Below are 15,997 nucleotides of genomic sequence, written 5' to 3' on the forward strand. Positions count from 1 at the left end.
CCATCACCTCCTCATCACCTCTATTGCCCTCACCAACATGCCCATTAAAGTATGCTCCAATAACAACTCTCTCTCCTCTGGGGATACTTTCTATGACCTCATCCAACTCACTCCAGAATCTCTCCTTCACTTCTAACTCACAGCCAACCTGTGGCGCATACCCACTGACTACATTCACCATCACCCCTTCAATTTCTAACTTTAGGCTCATCATCCTGTCTGAGACTCTTTTCACCTCTAAAACACTGTTTACAAACTCCCCCTTCAGAATCACTCCTACCCCGTTTCTCTTCCTATCAACACCATGATAGAACAGTTTGTATCCTCCTCCAATACTACGTGCCTTGCTGCCCTTCCACCTTGTCTCCTGCACACACAGTACATCTACCTTCCTTCTCTCCATCATGTCTGCCAGCTCTCTGCCTTTCCCTGTCATTGTGCCAACGTTAAGAGTCCCTATTCTCAAACCTATGTTCCTGCCTTTTCCCTTCTCTCTCTGGCCACGGACCCTTCTGCCTCCTCTCTTTCTTCGACCAACAGTAGTCAAATTTCCACCGACACCCTGCAGGTTAACAGCATCGGTGGCGGTCGTTGTTAACCCGGGCCTCGACCGATCCGGTATGTCTAAAGTGGTGTGGATGATTCGCATGGTTATTTTGGCAATTTTTACGCCGGATGCCCTTCCTGACGCAACCCTCTCTATTTATCCGGGCTTGGGACCGGCACAGAGGCAACTGGCTTGCAACCCCTGTGGCTAGATTTTATAACTGGATTCAATAATGACTAAAATTAATATTTATTGATGATATTCTACTTGCTTCTGAAGAACCATTTTTTGTTATTATTTAGAAAAAAGTTCTTTTAATGAATGTCCTGAATTAAATTTTGTTGTATTTTTCCACTACGCCTTAAAGTCCAGGCCGTGAAAATATTGTCTATCATTAAATCAGTTTGTGGTCACAAACTGGCGACCTATGGAACAGCTCATGAACATAGCATCATATCACAACACCGCTGTCTCCAAATCAACGCTTTTTAGGAACTTTCTGTTGCTGCTGTAAGTGCAGCAGGTTTATCCTCCTGTTCTGTCTGGATCCTGTTAAAAATCCCAGCATGCTTCGCTGCTTCATCAGCCATGGAGGTGAAATAACAGGAACGGGGGGATGGCGTTCTTGTATTCACTGTGCGGTATAGGAGGAGCATTAAAGAAAATCGGCAGAAAGAAGGGCCGGTTGTGAGTGGTAATTTCGATCTCTGCATATGCAGATTATTTGCTGCGAGATAATTAATAAAACTTGTTCGTCGTCAAAAAGTAGCTGGCGACTACCTCACTCACATGTGACGAATTTTCGCTGAATACCGGCTACTTTTTCGGCTTTTTAGGCCCCTGTACTCTATTTACATTTTGGTCAAATTAAATAATGTGTATGTGTAGGTGTGTGTGTATTTATCTTTTCCTTTTATTTATTTTTTTGGCTGGATTATTACCCTAATATTTTCTGTCATCCTATCATTACTTGTTCATATTTAGCCGTATTAAATAAAAATACATACAAGAGCTGTCATCTGGCATCATTATCGGTTACAGTGCATCACAATTTTTGTTCTTTTTGTGAAAAAGCATCTTTGTGGAAGACCAAGATTAAAGCAACTAATGCCAGCTATTATTAACGTATTGGGAAGCAACAAAAGGAACATGCTGATCACAGGAATAAAACATCTAAGGCATCCATTACCATAGGAATATATCCCCAAATAAATTCATAATATTGCAGCAGCATGAAGCGCATCGCATCTGCGATCAGACCAAATGTGAGCTGGAAATGGTGCATGGCTGCAATGCTGGCTTTATTGCATTGCAAACTTTTCACCTAATGACATTTATCACAAGGAGCCTGTTGTCTTGCATAAATGGAGATAGTTACCGGGAGTTCAGCCCACACTGCCAGCAAACCACAGGCCCACACTCAGTCTTTAAAAGACAAACGTGTTCACTGCTTGACCATTTTCATTGAAGCATCACCAGTCAGGGGAGTTATGGATTTTTTTTTTTTTTCTTAGAATTTGGGAAAAGAATGAACAAAAGAAGACTAGACCAGCAGCAGTATAATTCTGCACATAATTCAGAAAAGAGGAAATAGGGATTTTAAGATGAAAAAAGACCATTTGGTCAATAAGAACACAGAAAAACAAGTGGAAGACTTTAATATTTCACAATTGTACATACACATGCAAACTTTTTAGTACATATACCCAGAATCCTGTAGGATCCCTGCTGAATCTGATCTTTGTTAATTTGACTGAAGGTTGCTGTAAAACTGTGCTTACCTCTGCAGGCACCCGTGAGTCGAATATTTCACTTCACAAAAATATATCTCAGAAATCTGAAACTTGGAAAGAACTGATCAACTTGCGGTTTTATAGTGAATATTTAACAGTTGCCAAGCAACTGTTTTCTATTGTTGTTTGGTTTTTTGGCATTCCACTAAAATCTTTATGTATGAAGGACGGTAAAAGAGGAGTTTATTTTGGAAGAATTCTCAGGCCTAACCTAGATGTGTTTTTTGTTAGAGTTGTTCCACATGCAGGACAACAGATTATCATGCCTCAAAGGTTGTCTTGATTTAATATTTGTGTCTTTGACACTGATTCCTCTTCAAATCAGCCAAGGGAAACTGCAACTGTCCATCTTCCCTCCCACCACTGTTTTTGTCTGTTTTCTCATCATCTTCTTCAGATAGTCCCAGCCCCCCTGGCAACCAGTGAAGAAGTCCATGACATTGGTGTAGAGTTTTCTTAACACGATTTCCCACCAGAGCCCATTTTCTTCTTCAGATGGAGACTTTGGATATTTATATTCTTGGGGCACCGGCTAATGGTATTTGCAGAGCAAAATCAGTTTAGATCGTGTTTTTTGTAATGGCTTTGACTGCGTGGCATTGCCTGCAGGCCTGTCTTGAGTGGTGGAAGGATGGCTCTAATTTTGGCTAATGGGCGACTCAACCGTCATCATTGTGTTGTCCCATCAGCAAGGTTTAGATGGTTAGTGAGTCCAGGAAAGCCACTGTTACACACAATGCATCAAGTCAGTGACACATCCAGCCAGCTCTGGCATTTATAGGGCCCACGTCCAGACAGAGAAAAGTGGAGGATGAAATGAAACTTGTCCAGATGTAGGTGAGCGAAAGACAGAGGAAAAGGGTAATGAGTAGCCCAGTTAATCAGATTATTCATCATCAGATTAGATTAAGTCCTCCTGTGGGCAGTCACAGGGAGAAACCCTCCGCTCTGAGGGTATCAAGTAGCTTTGAAAGCTGGCAGCTTATGTGTTCTTGCTGGAGGAAATGCGTCTATGTTGCAGCGGCAACTGGAATCCTACATGGGTTTGTGTCTGTCAGGTACGCTGGCCCAGCATGCTGAGTGGAATGTCCACGCGTGCCGGGTCCCAGCAGGATGTGCGACTGACACCAGAACAGAGTACTGCAGTACTTAGTTTACATTCCACAAGTTTGGCAAAGCTTCACCAAACGCAGCCCTGATTGCAAACTCATGCACAAAGTCATACCCAGATCTGCTCACATAGTTACAAATTCTCAGAGACGTATAGATTTAGCTTTGCTGGATGTCCTTGTTGTATTTCTGCATTCATCACAACGGCTCAAGATGTTGTCTTTAACTTCTAGTAAGACAATAATTCCCCTCTTTCGTACCATCTAACCCCCTCCCACTTTCTTCTGTTCTCTTGTAACCCTGGCAACAGTGTTACTTCACTCCACTGTGATGAGAACGAAGGAGAAAGGAAAGGTGCTGGAAGGTTGCAGCTTGGACGACCCAGTCCCAATGGAGGCAGCAGCCAGTGTACAAGTGTAAAGAGCCAAATAGACTCGTCCCAGACCCAACCTTCTGAGACCCATTACCAGGTCAGAGCTTTGGTCTCTGGGCACCAGCTCTCCTGAGACCTCACTGTTGAGAGATCAGCTGTAAGATGTGTGTACAAATCGGCTGGTGTGGAGATCACTCATGTTTGCTAGTTTGTTGCATATAAAGAGAAAAAGGGGAACATTAAGATTTGTCTTTTGAAGCCAGAGTTCTACAATTATTGAATTGAACTTGCTTGCTGGGAGAAAATATTGACAGTATTTGGCATGCTGGCAGGTACTTGGACGTAAAATGCTGACTTGGACCGATTATAGTCAGCACTTTAGGTAAACAAAAAGGCTACTCATCGTCTTTCTCCTAATAGCTAATGTTTATTGATTCTATTTAAGAATTATTGAACTTGTTTACTTTTTTCAAAAGCTGCCTCAATTTGTATCGAGTTGGTTGACTCCACAGGTGAATGAAACCCAACATGGTTGCATTTTTAAGCAGGACAGTTGACTTGTGCTTGGGTGGGTGGGTGAGGTTCAGTTTGGTCAGTCTTCCTTTTCTTCATCATAAATCCTCCTTTTTTTATTGTTTATAATTTTTCAGAGAAAAGATTCTCCACCGCCATGCGTTTCCCTGCTAACATTGCCAACACAGTTGCTGGGAAATTATCAATGGTCTGTATTTCTATTCACAGTCTGGCATTGGAAAAAAAATATTATTAAACTGCCAACCGTGATTAACAGTCACTTTTTTGTTACTCTGTCCCACCACCTGCCTCCCCTGATCAAAAGTAAATATATATATATATATATATATATATATATATATATATATATATATATATATATATATATATATATATATATATATATATATATATATATATTTAAATATATAATCCAATTTGTTTCTACTCACACAATCAACTGTTTTTTCAAAGCAGGAATAATGAAATCCATCTCCAGCCGAGGAAATGTTGTCTTCCCATCATTTTTTTGGTTTTCTTTCTTTTTTTTTTTGTTTTTTAGGGGATGCATTGATTCTAATTCCACATGGAATACTACTGCACCTTCAAGACAAAGATGCAGTAAAGCAATCCCTTTGGAAACACACATATTCTAATCATTTGCACATGTGAAACAGAACATGAGAAGTGACACCAAATGCTGTCAAGCTTTTGCTGTCAACACCAGGACATCTAAGAGAATTTTGGAATGCAGTTTTTTCACCTTAGACAATAACTAGAAAATTATCATAATGTTCTGTTGTTACACAGTTGACAAAAAGGTGTTATTTTCTTCACAAAAGCAGCAAATGTTGCAGGATTGTTGCACTCTATTGCATTACGACTTTATATTAGGACTTTCTACGTGGTTCACGTTAAATTTGGAGGCACCCGATGTTGCTGCTGCATATTCAGTCTTTTAACCATGACAACTTGCATATAATTACCTCTGTTGTATTTTTACTTCACAAAGCTGTCAGTAACATTAAAGTCCTCTAATTTCCCATGACCAAGTCAGCTTTTTGAATGTGTAAGACAGCAAAATCTCCCCATCTGAATGTCTGAAGATTCTTATTCATCCAGGGATGATATCCCAGGATTTAGTTCTTTAAGGTAACTGGATTTTAAAAGGTTGATCTTGAAGAGGTTAAATAATAACCTAGATTAGGGGATAGAACTGAAGAAGCTACTCAAATAGGCAACAAAACGTTTCACAAATCCACTTTTTAAAGACTCACTCTCATTAAAATTGTTGTTGTTAACTTGTTCTTGTGGCATTTTTCTGATGATAAAGAAAATTAAGCATACAATTTCTGAGTATGAACACGTAGAAAACACGTTGGGCGGGCCACACGCTCCCCACTCCACTCCATTCTTATGCCCCCACTTGCAGACGCCTTCTTCCTCCGAGCTGGGATCTGGAAACGGTATGAATGAAAGCAAATCTCAAATGAGAAATTTTAAAGTCTTAAACAAAAATCTCCTTTTCAACTAAACTCGAAAGTAACTACTGCCAACCTTTGGAAATGCTGTAGGCTTGGTAACAATCTCTGTGACGGTTTTATTTCTGTTTATGTGTGAACTCCCGAGCTGCCTGGCCCAAAGACACTGACTGACATTAAGAAACTGTGTAAATATATTTAGCTGAGTGTGTGTGACAAAGATGTAGATCCAAACCTTTAGATAATTCAAAGCAGTGGCATGTGACAAGTCATGTACATAATGTTTCTCTTTACCCCTGAAGTCCCACAGAGCGTAGTTGAAAGGACATGTAACCCATCAGATTCTTTCTTTGTGTCTTTGTCTAAGACGACCTATAATAAGAAAGCCCCATTATATGTCCATGAGGACAATGAGCTTCTGTGTTGCTGCCGCTACCACGGTTACCCGTAAGGTTTTTCTCTTTGTTAGTTAAGGGGAAGAGCAGCCGCAGACATCCCTCGCTCTCTGCTTGTTAGCCAGCAGTAATGACTAGGCTGTGGGGAGCCAGGCAACCGGGCCAAGATGCTGACAGCACGTTCCCTTCTGCTGGCCCTCCGCTCACCAACAGGAAGAGGAACAGAAGCAGGCACTACTGAGAGGATCACATCCAACAGACTGATTGTAGAGAAGAGCTTCCTCAGACCAGACTGGAGCGTTGTTGGAATGGTCAAATGCAGGAAGGCACACGGGTGCAGCCAACGCTGCCTTACATGGAGCTAGAACGCTGCTTGTAAAAATCTGTAAAGGCATTTGTGCATGAATGTTTCCGCCCCTCTCTGGGATTGTACATTTGCAGTGTGTGATTGTAACAGAGGCTTTTCGAAACATGATCAAGAAGAACAGCCTTTTCCGCACCAGAAAGCAATTTAAAAAGAAATGTAGCTTTAATTTTTTCTGTGATCTCGTGTTTATCTTTAAGTGTTTATTTGTGCTATCTAATATAGACAGGCATATCCTGCACACTGCGATAGGAAGATCTTATCATGTTTGTTTATTGTATTTATGTCATTACATCAGTAATTCAGAGCATGACACTTCAGCCATCTGCACTGCAATCTGGATTACAATGCCGACATGAAAAGCACTGTTTAAAAATGTATTGGGAAATGTTGGTAAATATTTACTTGGAGACCTCCAGTACAACTTGCTGTCCTATTATGTGCAACATAACTAATAAATATAAGATTTGTGTCTAGCAAACACAAAAAAACGTGTTGTCGGAAAAGGACATGGAAAATAGCGATAGAGATTTTGGATTTTGTTCATTCCGTCACTGGCGACAGCAAAATAACTCACAGTCTTTGAACTACCATGACTGGTCCACCATTTACGAAGAAGACACAATTCCAACGGATTCTTGCACGGAGAAAAGCAGTTTTTGCACTGATGTGCAACACTTTACTCTGCGTCACAATCAACTGGTTTCTGTTGGTTAAGTAAACCAATCACAACCGTAAAGTGTTGAAAGACGTTCTCAGCTTCAGGATCTATTGGAATTACGATCATTAGGTAAAAATGGTTGAAGCGTTATGGTTATTCAAAGAAAATCAAAATCAACACTGGAGCTAAAGCTCAAGTCCCACTCTGATCATCTTTTGGTCGATTTAAAAGCTTTCCTAGTGGTATTTTCTTTATGATTATGCAGTTTTTAGACACAATAAAAAAAAGGAAACGTTTTTGTATGTCACAGTTTTTGCAGAGTGGCAGTAGTTTATTAGAAATTCAGAGTTGGCGCAGAGTAACCCAGCACCTCCTTCTCATCTCTAATGCTAACGGCTCTGTTTACTCGCTCTCCCACTTGTGGCCCACCCAGTGTATTTTTGACATCACAAATAATAAGCTCTTTTTAAAACAGTATACTTCAGATTGACAGCAATTTGACTAAAGAAATGCTCAGAAATGAAATTTTCATCAGAAAAACACCACAACGACATAGTAAAAACACCAAAGAGACAATTTTCCTCAGTGGGTCTTTAACGCCATTGATATGTTTATTTCAAAAGGAAATAATCGATTTTTACTCCAGGGATTCTTCTGTGCTTCTGCAGTTTCAGCTGTATTTCAAATGTTTGAGGTCGGAATTGTAAAGCGTCTGAACAACCTCATTAACTGATTATGACCTGATGGAGCATATTATTAGTACAACTCAGGAAGTTAAAAGGTGCTTGAGGTTTGAATAAATATATTCAATGAACCAAATTTGCTCCACATAATGGGAAAACCATCTGTGGTAGCATATCTGTAGTCTAATGTTTTATTTTAGCTTTATGCTTTGTAGCAACTATTGTTTTACTCAGTAGTTCACTACATAAAAGCACTAGCTACTCTCACATGTGATGGTTCTTGTGTAACTTTGTGTAAAGACTGATGAACAACATCTGCATCAATGGCAGACAGGCATTCCCCTCCGTGCATCATTTTCCTGCCAAGTCCGCCCGTGTTCCTTCTCATCTGTCCTGACCATTATCCTCCCTGCCCGTTCCTTGCTGGTACGTCTGCCATCGCCTTCAGGAAGATTCGTCTTTCAGGCAAAGTGTTGACTTAGCACAAAGCCGGGCCAGACTTTCTCTCTGGATCAAATTGAATGCAGCTGAGTTAAGCTGATTGCAATAGCAGCACACAATAGCCCATGCAATATTGAACATGTTCATGTTATAACCTTTGCGCTCAGAAGTAACCCTTCCAAAACACTCACACATCTATACCTGTAGTAATGCATAATTTCTGCAGCTCGAGTGTTTTTTTCCCCCTCCCACCCTTTAATGGAAAGTTGGTTGAACCGATTTCCAATAACACTTGATTTGACATTTAAAGTCCAGCTCCTTGTGTTTACTCGGTGGTGGATTGTAGCTCCGGCCCATCTCAGGTCAGCACGGCAGAGTGAGAAGAATTAGGAGGCAGTGTGCAGGAGGGAGAGAAATGGGAGAGCTCCGTTATAAATAGATGTCATCAATCAGGGGGAAAAGTCCTTCATTTGGCATGCGTCAGTCCTGGAGGGAGAAATGCATATTCAATCTTGAACAATGAATGTCAGTCACATCGCTTTCATCAGGCACACAACAGCTGTGCTCAGTGGCTGGTTACACACTCAGATAATAGTAGCTGCAAGGAAATAGAAGGGAGTGAAAACCCAATCAGTGCACGATAGAACGAAATAGACAACAAACAAGTGCCCTCCCTTAAGAATGATTGATGGGCATGCCGTTTAGACTAGAGCCAGTACTGATGTGAGAGATAGTTGACATGATACACATGTAAGACCACATATATGACACATTGTCGTGGTGTTGGATGTTCACTATTGGTCGACTAGTAAAGTCCTGGGGTTACGTAAATGTCAGTGCTATCATTGATTGCAACAACAACAGGGTGTTGCTGTGTTTTTTTTTTTTTTATAAGACTGACTATTTTAGCTGTTATTATCTTGTTCTGGTAGCGTTTTTCTAATCATGGAGGACATATATACAGAAAATTAAGACAAAAACTGTGTTTCTGAGTATTTCTGTATTCAACGGAAAGCGGACGAAAAAATATCGTTTGAAAAAGCCTGTAGTTGTCACAGAAGCTATAATAAGCAGGCACAAGCTCCCTGCTCTGCTCCATTCTGATGCGCCAATTTGCAGACAAATAGATCCATGTACGTCTTTGTTTTCCACGTCTGAGCTGGAATCTGGCTCAAAACTTTACAGCTTGACTTCTCCAGTGTTGCTCTGCATATTTGTTGCGCCGGTAATGTTAGCCTGCAGTTGTGAGGGGCTGTAAGCTAGCTAGCTAGAGAGAGAGTGTAAACAAAGGAATGATGGGAAATGAGGGCAGGCTCACTTTTCTTGTTGAATGTTTTTTATCCTTTAACACCAGAACCGTCACTGGCGACAGCAAAAGAACACACACTCATTGAACTGCCATGACTGGTCCACCATTTACGAAGGTGACACAGCCCCACCCACAACTCAGAGGTGAATTTCTGATGCACTACTGCTGTTCTACAGAAACTATGTCCTATTTTTTTTTGTGCCTAAAACAGCATAATCATACTTAAAAGAACACCAGGAATGTTTTGAAAACGGATCAAAAGATAACCAGAGTGGGACTTTAAGAAGGGATGCAGCTGCACACAGCTGGATCACAATGTTCTGCCAGTAGTGGAAGAAACATTTTGTTTCTCTTGAACTTTCAGATGTTACAGTGTCATGTTGTGCAACGCTCTGGCTATCCTGGGCGAACTGGACTGAGAAATCATGTTTGCAGGTGCATCTGCTATACTTTGTTGTTTTTTGAATTTTCTGTTATGCTTTTAGAGGAACAAGAGTTCTGCAACAAGTTCTGCTTCAGTGACTAAAGCCCACTACAGCTTCCCTCCCCTTTAAATTCAGGAAGCTTTCTTCCTTGTGGTGAAGCAGGGATTTCTTTTTCTCACTGACATTTGCATCTGTTTTTATTGTCCTACAGCGAAATGCAAGGTTGAACCATTTAGGGCCAAGCATGAGCGAACACACTGGAGAAGCCGTTGGCTTGGAAGAAATGCAAATGGAATCCTTGCACCATGGCTAGTGGTTGTCAGTTTCATTACACTAACAGCCAATGGTGTATCCAGTCCGTGAAAATCGCGGCTGATCGTAGTGGATCTGATTAGTGTTTCCCGTGGAGCAGAAACTCTACTCTGGGGACAGATTTCACTAAAACACTCCTCGTGAACCAGCTAAAGGAAATCATGGCAACAGCTGCTGCACCAACTTAGACGAAACGAAAGATAAAAACAGAAAGGGTCCACACTTGGAAACTATTACACAATATGTACTTTAACTCTAAAAGACTTACAATGAGGTCACATCGAGTGGAAAGTGCATCCAAGTGGAAGCTGATGGACTGAGCCGACACACACAATGCCAGACAAAGAGAGGGAGGCGAAATCAAGCAAGATTACGTACCCGAAGCAGAAAACGCAACCTGACGGGGACGAGAGGTTTTGTCAATATGGCTTTTGACTCATGCAAACTGCAGAGGTAGGCACAGGAAAAACACAAGACACTATTTAAAGAAAGATGAAGGGCAGTGGACAGAGAGGTGGTAAACACCAGTTTGGGGGCAAAAAAAGTGTGATCTTTGCTCAGTTTGCTGGACATGTCTGTCTGGCCATAAACAAACCCCCAGAATCCTCACAATGTAAGTCATTGTTCACCATTATGTGAGAATAAGAATGGCTAAACATTTTCAAACAATCCCAACCTGATAGTACTTGAACGGAAGATTTAGTGCAAACTAACCTTTCTGTACTCCTGTAGGTTTAAATGCCAAACTCTGGCAAAAAGTTTTAAATACTAGAAAGAAGAAATTGTTTTAGAAGGGAACCAGAAACCAAAATAAAGCAGAAGTGAATGTGGTAGTGAGCAGCCTGTAGAAATCCCTCAAAGCTGCATTGAGATGGCAGCAAAACACAAAAGTACCCATCTGATCCTATCAATTATTAATTGCTTTGTCTCCTTAACAGTTATTCTTGCTGGTTTCTCGAGTGAATAGAGAGACGGGCAGACCAGAGTTTGCAGATTTGATCTGTGCTGTGCACGCTAGGGGTGCTATAGGAAGTTTGTACCAGCTACATGTATACAGCAGATATGGAAGCGATTCTGTAGCATAATTAAAAATAAAAGTCAAAACCAGAAATGCTTTTTCATTTTCAAAATGAAGCTGCATTTTTGACCCAAAATTAAAAGGAAAAACCAATCCGCCAAAATGCTTTTTCCTTTTCTTCTTCAACACCGCTTATTCTGTCACTTAATTAAAATGATAATGAAAGTGGTATTTGACATTTCATTTTCAAAAAGTTCTCTGGTAAATATGTAGCAAAATTCATTTAGAGGTGTCTAATTTGACAATTAAAATGGATTAATTTGATAGAAGGACCGGACCAGGAGCAGATGCGTGGAGTGTGGAGGTGGTAATCCACCTTATGAAAATAACATGGAATCTGGACAAAACCATGTTTTAATTTTGATTGAAAATTAAAATACGCATATATTTTAAAACAGAACATTTTATTTATAAACTTTGGCTTTTATTCTCATTTTAGAGCCAATTGCACCAATAACTTGATATACCTGATGTAAAACCCAAACTTAGACAAATGCCACATAACGTTTTTCTTCTCTGATGTGTCTGATTTTAAACTTCTGTCTTTTATTATGAAGCACCTTGGTTCCCCTGAAGGAATTTTAAAGTGCTACATGAAAAAAGTTTAATTCATTCATTCATTCATTCATTCATTCATTCATTCATTCATTCATTCATTCCTCAGGCCATAGTTTGCCCACCTCGGCCAACAGGAGACAATCTTAACAGATGGATAATGGAAAATGGGGGCGGGCTTGCTCTGTTCCAACAGTCCTGCCCTCAACTCAGAAGCCAACTACAGCCACTCTGCAGAAACTATGTCCTAGGAAATGCCAGATTTATTGATTTTGGCAAAAATTGGTATAATCATAATTAAAAGACCATAATATAATATAATATAATATAATATAATATAATATAATATAATATAATATAATATAATATAATATAATATAATATAATATAATATAATAGTTTAAACGATGATCAGATTGGATATTTAAGATGTATTGATCCAGAGCAAGTACAAATGTTGATCCGTTAAAAATGTACAAATTTGCTTAGTTTTAGGCGCAAATGAGCAAATGCCATGGAGCTTATTGTACGAACTGTCCGTCACTAAAGATGGAATGCAAAAATATCCCACTTATCACTGCAGAAGTGAAAGATTTTAAGGTCACAGACTGCAGAGGCTAACTGTTGAAGACAAGTGAACAGAGCTAACATAGCAGAGAGGGATGAATCTGTAGGAAATGTGTTTTACTGCTGTTTATGGAACTTTTGCTCTGTATTAGTCTGGACTTGGACCCCTCAGGGAACACTATTCATCTTCTCTGTCTTTGTGTCTGCCTTCACCATCTCTCTTCTGATTACCACCTCCCTGGCTTTCATTTTTCCTGCTGTGCTCCCCTTTTCATTTTCCCCTGTCTGTCTCTCTCGAGTACAGTTTTTCTTCTTGGGTCTGTCGGTGCACTCTTTTGCCCTTCTTCCTGTTTTTACTCATCTCCCCTCAGCTGCTGCTAATGTCTCTTCTGCCAGTGCTCTCTTCTCCATCTTTTGTTTTCGGCACTCAGCGCTTTACGATTGGAACCCCAGAGAGACTTTGAGTTGTTGCCCCAAGTCAAAGTATAATGGGCGGTAACCTCCAGCAGCAAATTTGGTCGCATAAGATGTGAGGCATGGGAAATGTTCAGCGGGGGCGTGCGCTGTTTACTGTGTTCAAAATCAAACTTATCACACTGTCAAGCTCCTCTGGTCAATTTGAACTTTTATTGGAAGATTGCAATAGAAGATCACAGCAATATTTCTTGCCATCTTCTTCTGCAGCTGTTGCTGTATAAGCCTTGGCCTGAACCTTGTACGCTTTTTTCTCTTTTATCACTACAGCGCCCTTTCTATGTGTTATCCTCTGTCTTGGCTTTCCTCTTACTTTGCAGTAATGTCTGTCACTGGGGTTGAGGTTAAACATTAAGTTATTTCAGTAAGAATTTTGATAAATGAACACAAAATGTTCACATGCTCTACACAGTTGATCTGAAATATCTGTCAAACCTGGACAACAAAGAAACCCCCCCCCAGCTGACTTATAGTAAGCCTGGCGTAAAGGAATAGAACAATAAATACAAAGTCCTTATTAAATTTGGCACAACACGTTTTTGAGACATTTTAACATAAACATACTGGTATGCAGTAGGGATGCAGCAATCCCCACGATTCAGTTCCAGGGTGTCACATTTTGTGGCATCTCTAGTGCTTTACCGGTTACAAGTGCAGTGGTTTTTTTTTTTAAATATAAATTGTTTGGATTACTCCATTGACTGCAAAAACAATGGACAACTCAACCCCTCCCTACTCATGTTCCAAAAGAGGAAGTACTATTGCTTCCCGATATGGGCACCACCATGTTGAAATCATTCAACAGTGATACTGTCGCCATTACCATAGATACCATCACTCAGAGCGACTCGGACCAATTCCTGGTTTCAACGTGGCGGCGCCCGAATCAGGAAGAAGTGGTTAGAGATTTTGCCGGTAGAGCTGGATGTAAAGCGTTTTCTATGGGTGACGTCACACCTTGATTAGTCCAGTGTTTTTACATTCAATGGACTACTCCAGTAACCTATTTATTTATTTAATGCATAAAAATAATTTGAGCCTTATTCTCAAATCTACTGTGCTCAGTATTGCACTACAAATCTGTTAAATGATAATTTTCCTGAGCTTGTACTAAAACATTACTGTGGGAATTTTTCCAACTGTTGTATTCATCACTGCTACTATGGTTTTCCAGTCACACATAACTTCCCAAAAGTGGTAGGAGATGAGATTTGCAAACAAAAAGTTTCTTGTCTCATGAAAAGAATTTGAGCATTTAGATGGATGATCCTCAGGAAGAATGTTCAGAGCAGGACATTGTGGGATTCATTCCATGGTCAGGTCAAAACTCACTTTCCATTACCAAATTTGATGCAAGTCGAGAAGTATGTTGCAGTTGCTCTCATAACTGCTGGAGGCTGATTTGAAAAGGGAACACTATTGATTGTAAAAAATGTCAGATTTGACACCAGAAATAAGGCTTTAATATATTTGATGTACAAGTTTTTTTTAATGCTTATTGCTTTTTTTCTATTCATGATAATTGTATGTTAAAGAGGTGAATTTTTGATTTTATTAAAACTAATATTTCTGTATTATGAAGTTAATGTTTTTTACTTAATTAGTGTGTAGGTGGACTCAACAAAAGTCCCCCAACTAATTTGGCTATTTTCTGCATGTTGTGTTAGGGAAAGCCAACTCAGTCGACCTGCCTGTCCTACGTCAGGTTTCATTTTGGCTTTTCAAAATACTACGAGTTACATCAACTGGAGCTTCTATCCACATCAAGGGTTCCAAAAATGGTGTCCAGAGCTTTTGCCAGAACTGCTGCTTAATAGAGAAGGCAATATATACTCTGTGGCATCTAATGTTTTTCTTTTTAAATCACATTTTTAGGGTTATATGCTGGTTAATAGTCCATATAATTATTAAATCAAATATCAATTTTTTAATCTACTGTAACTCTTTGATACAATCAACATAACTCCAATGGATTCTGAATTTACTATTGTAAAGTGTTTCACATTAGCACAAACCTGCACTTTCTCTGCTTCAGATTCCGTTAAAATCACGTTAATTGCGTTGATGCTTGAATGGTTACTGTAATTCACAGAACATCAACACTAGAGCTAAAACGCCTTTGTTAAAGGATTAAGCAAAACAGCCCTTTGCACACATCCCTCTGAAGTTCTTTGCGTCACGTTCAACTTTTTAGTCACTCGTGATAAAATTTAAAAGTAACCAAATGTAATTTGGCATCCTCTGTATGGGGTCACTACAGGCGCCCATTTGAGTTTGTCCCTGGAACCCCAGGCTGCAGAAGGTCATCCATCACTGGATCTCATTATAAACATAAGAAACAACACTAGATAGGGGAGTGTGTTCCAGTAGACAAATAGTTCAAGGTAAAGGGGTATTTCAGAGCTTTAATTTCTACTTTCAGCTTCCTAACATAGGTCAAGTTTCTGTGCAGGATGAACAGTTTTTTAACTGCACATTAAATAAATGATCAATTTGCAATTTATCTGCAACACACATATCCTCACGGAACCACTTATTTAGACAATCACACACCAACATGGACTCTGTCTGTTGCTGGAGGCTGTATACATGCAGCTGTCTGGATGACATTGACTCCTGCTCTTTCTCTTTCTTTTGCAAACACACACGCACGCAGCACTGCAGAGCCAGTTCATCACCTTCCCTGACACGGTGAATTTACAATGCCGCCCGTGACCATGCCTGTGCTGCAAGATCCACCTTCACTTGTCAGGGGGACTGACTGGGTTGCCAAGTGAGGTACCTGTCCACACCCACATTTCCATGTAGACATAAGAAATAAAACAGCGGTTGGTCCCTTTTACTGCTAATCATACATCCCTCGGTTTTAATTAAGGGCTTGTTTGCACTAACAGACTGAAACCTGTGTGCTACATT

The 15,997-nt window shown here is 40.1% G+C and overlaps 1 protein-coding gene across 3 annotated transcripts in view; it reads left to right on the forward strand.

The window, feature by feature from the left end:
* fut8 (fucosyltransferase 8) overlaps positions 1–15,997 on the forward strand; it is a 92,743-nt gene that overhangs the window by 23,638 nt on the left and 53,108 nt on the right. Inside the window, exon 2 of one of the 3 annotated variants that reach the window (XM_011491681.3) lies at positions 3,761–3,920. The exons of 1 other annotated variant lie outside the window; for it this stretch is intronic. The gene's annotated coding sequence lies outside the window, so the exon portion shown is untranslated. Of the gene's footprint in view, positions 1–3,760; positions 3,921–15,737; positions 15,860–15,997 lie in introns of all 3 variants that reach the window. One more of the 3 variants, XM_020714496.2, reaches the window with a different exon arrangement.

The sequence above is a fragment of the Oryzias latipes genome, chromosome 24, assembly GCF_002234675.1.
Source record: "Oryzias latipes chromosome 24, ASM223467v1".
NCBI lineage: Eukaryota > Metazoa > Chordata > Actinopteri > Beloniformes > Adrianichthyidae > Oryzias > Oryzias latipes.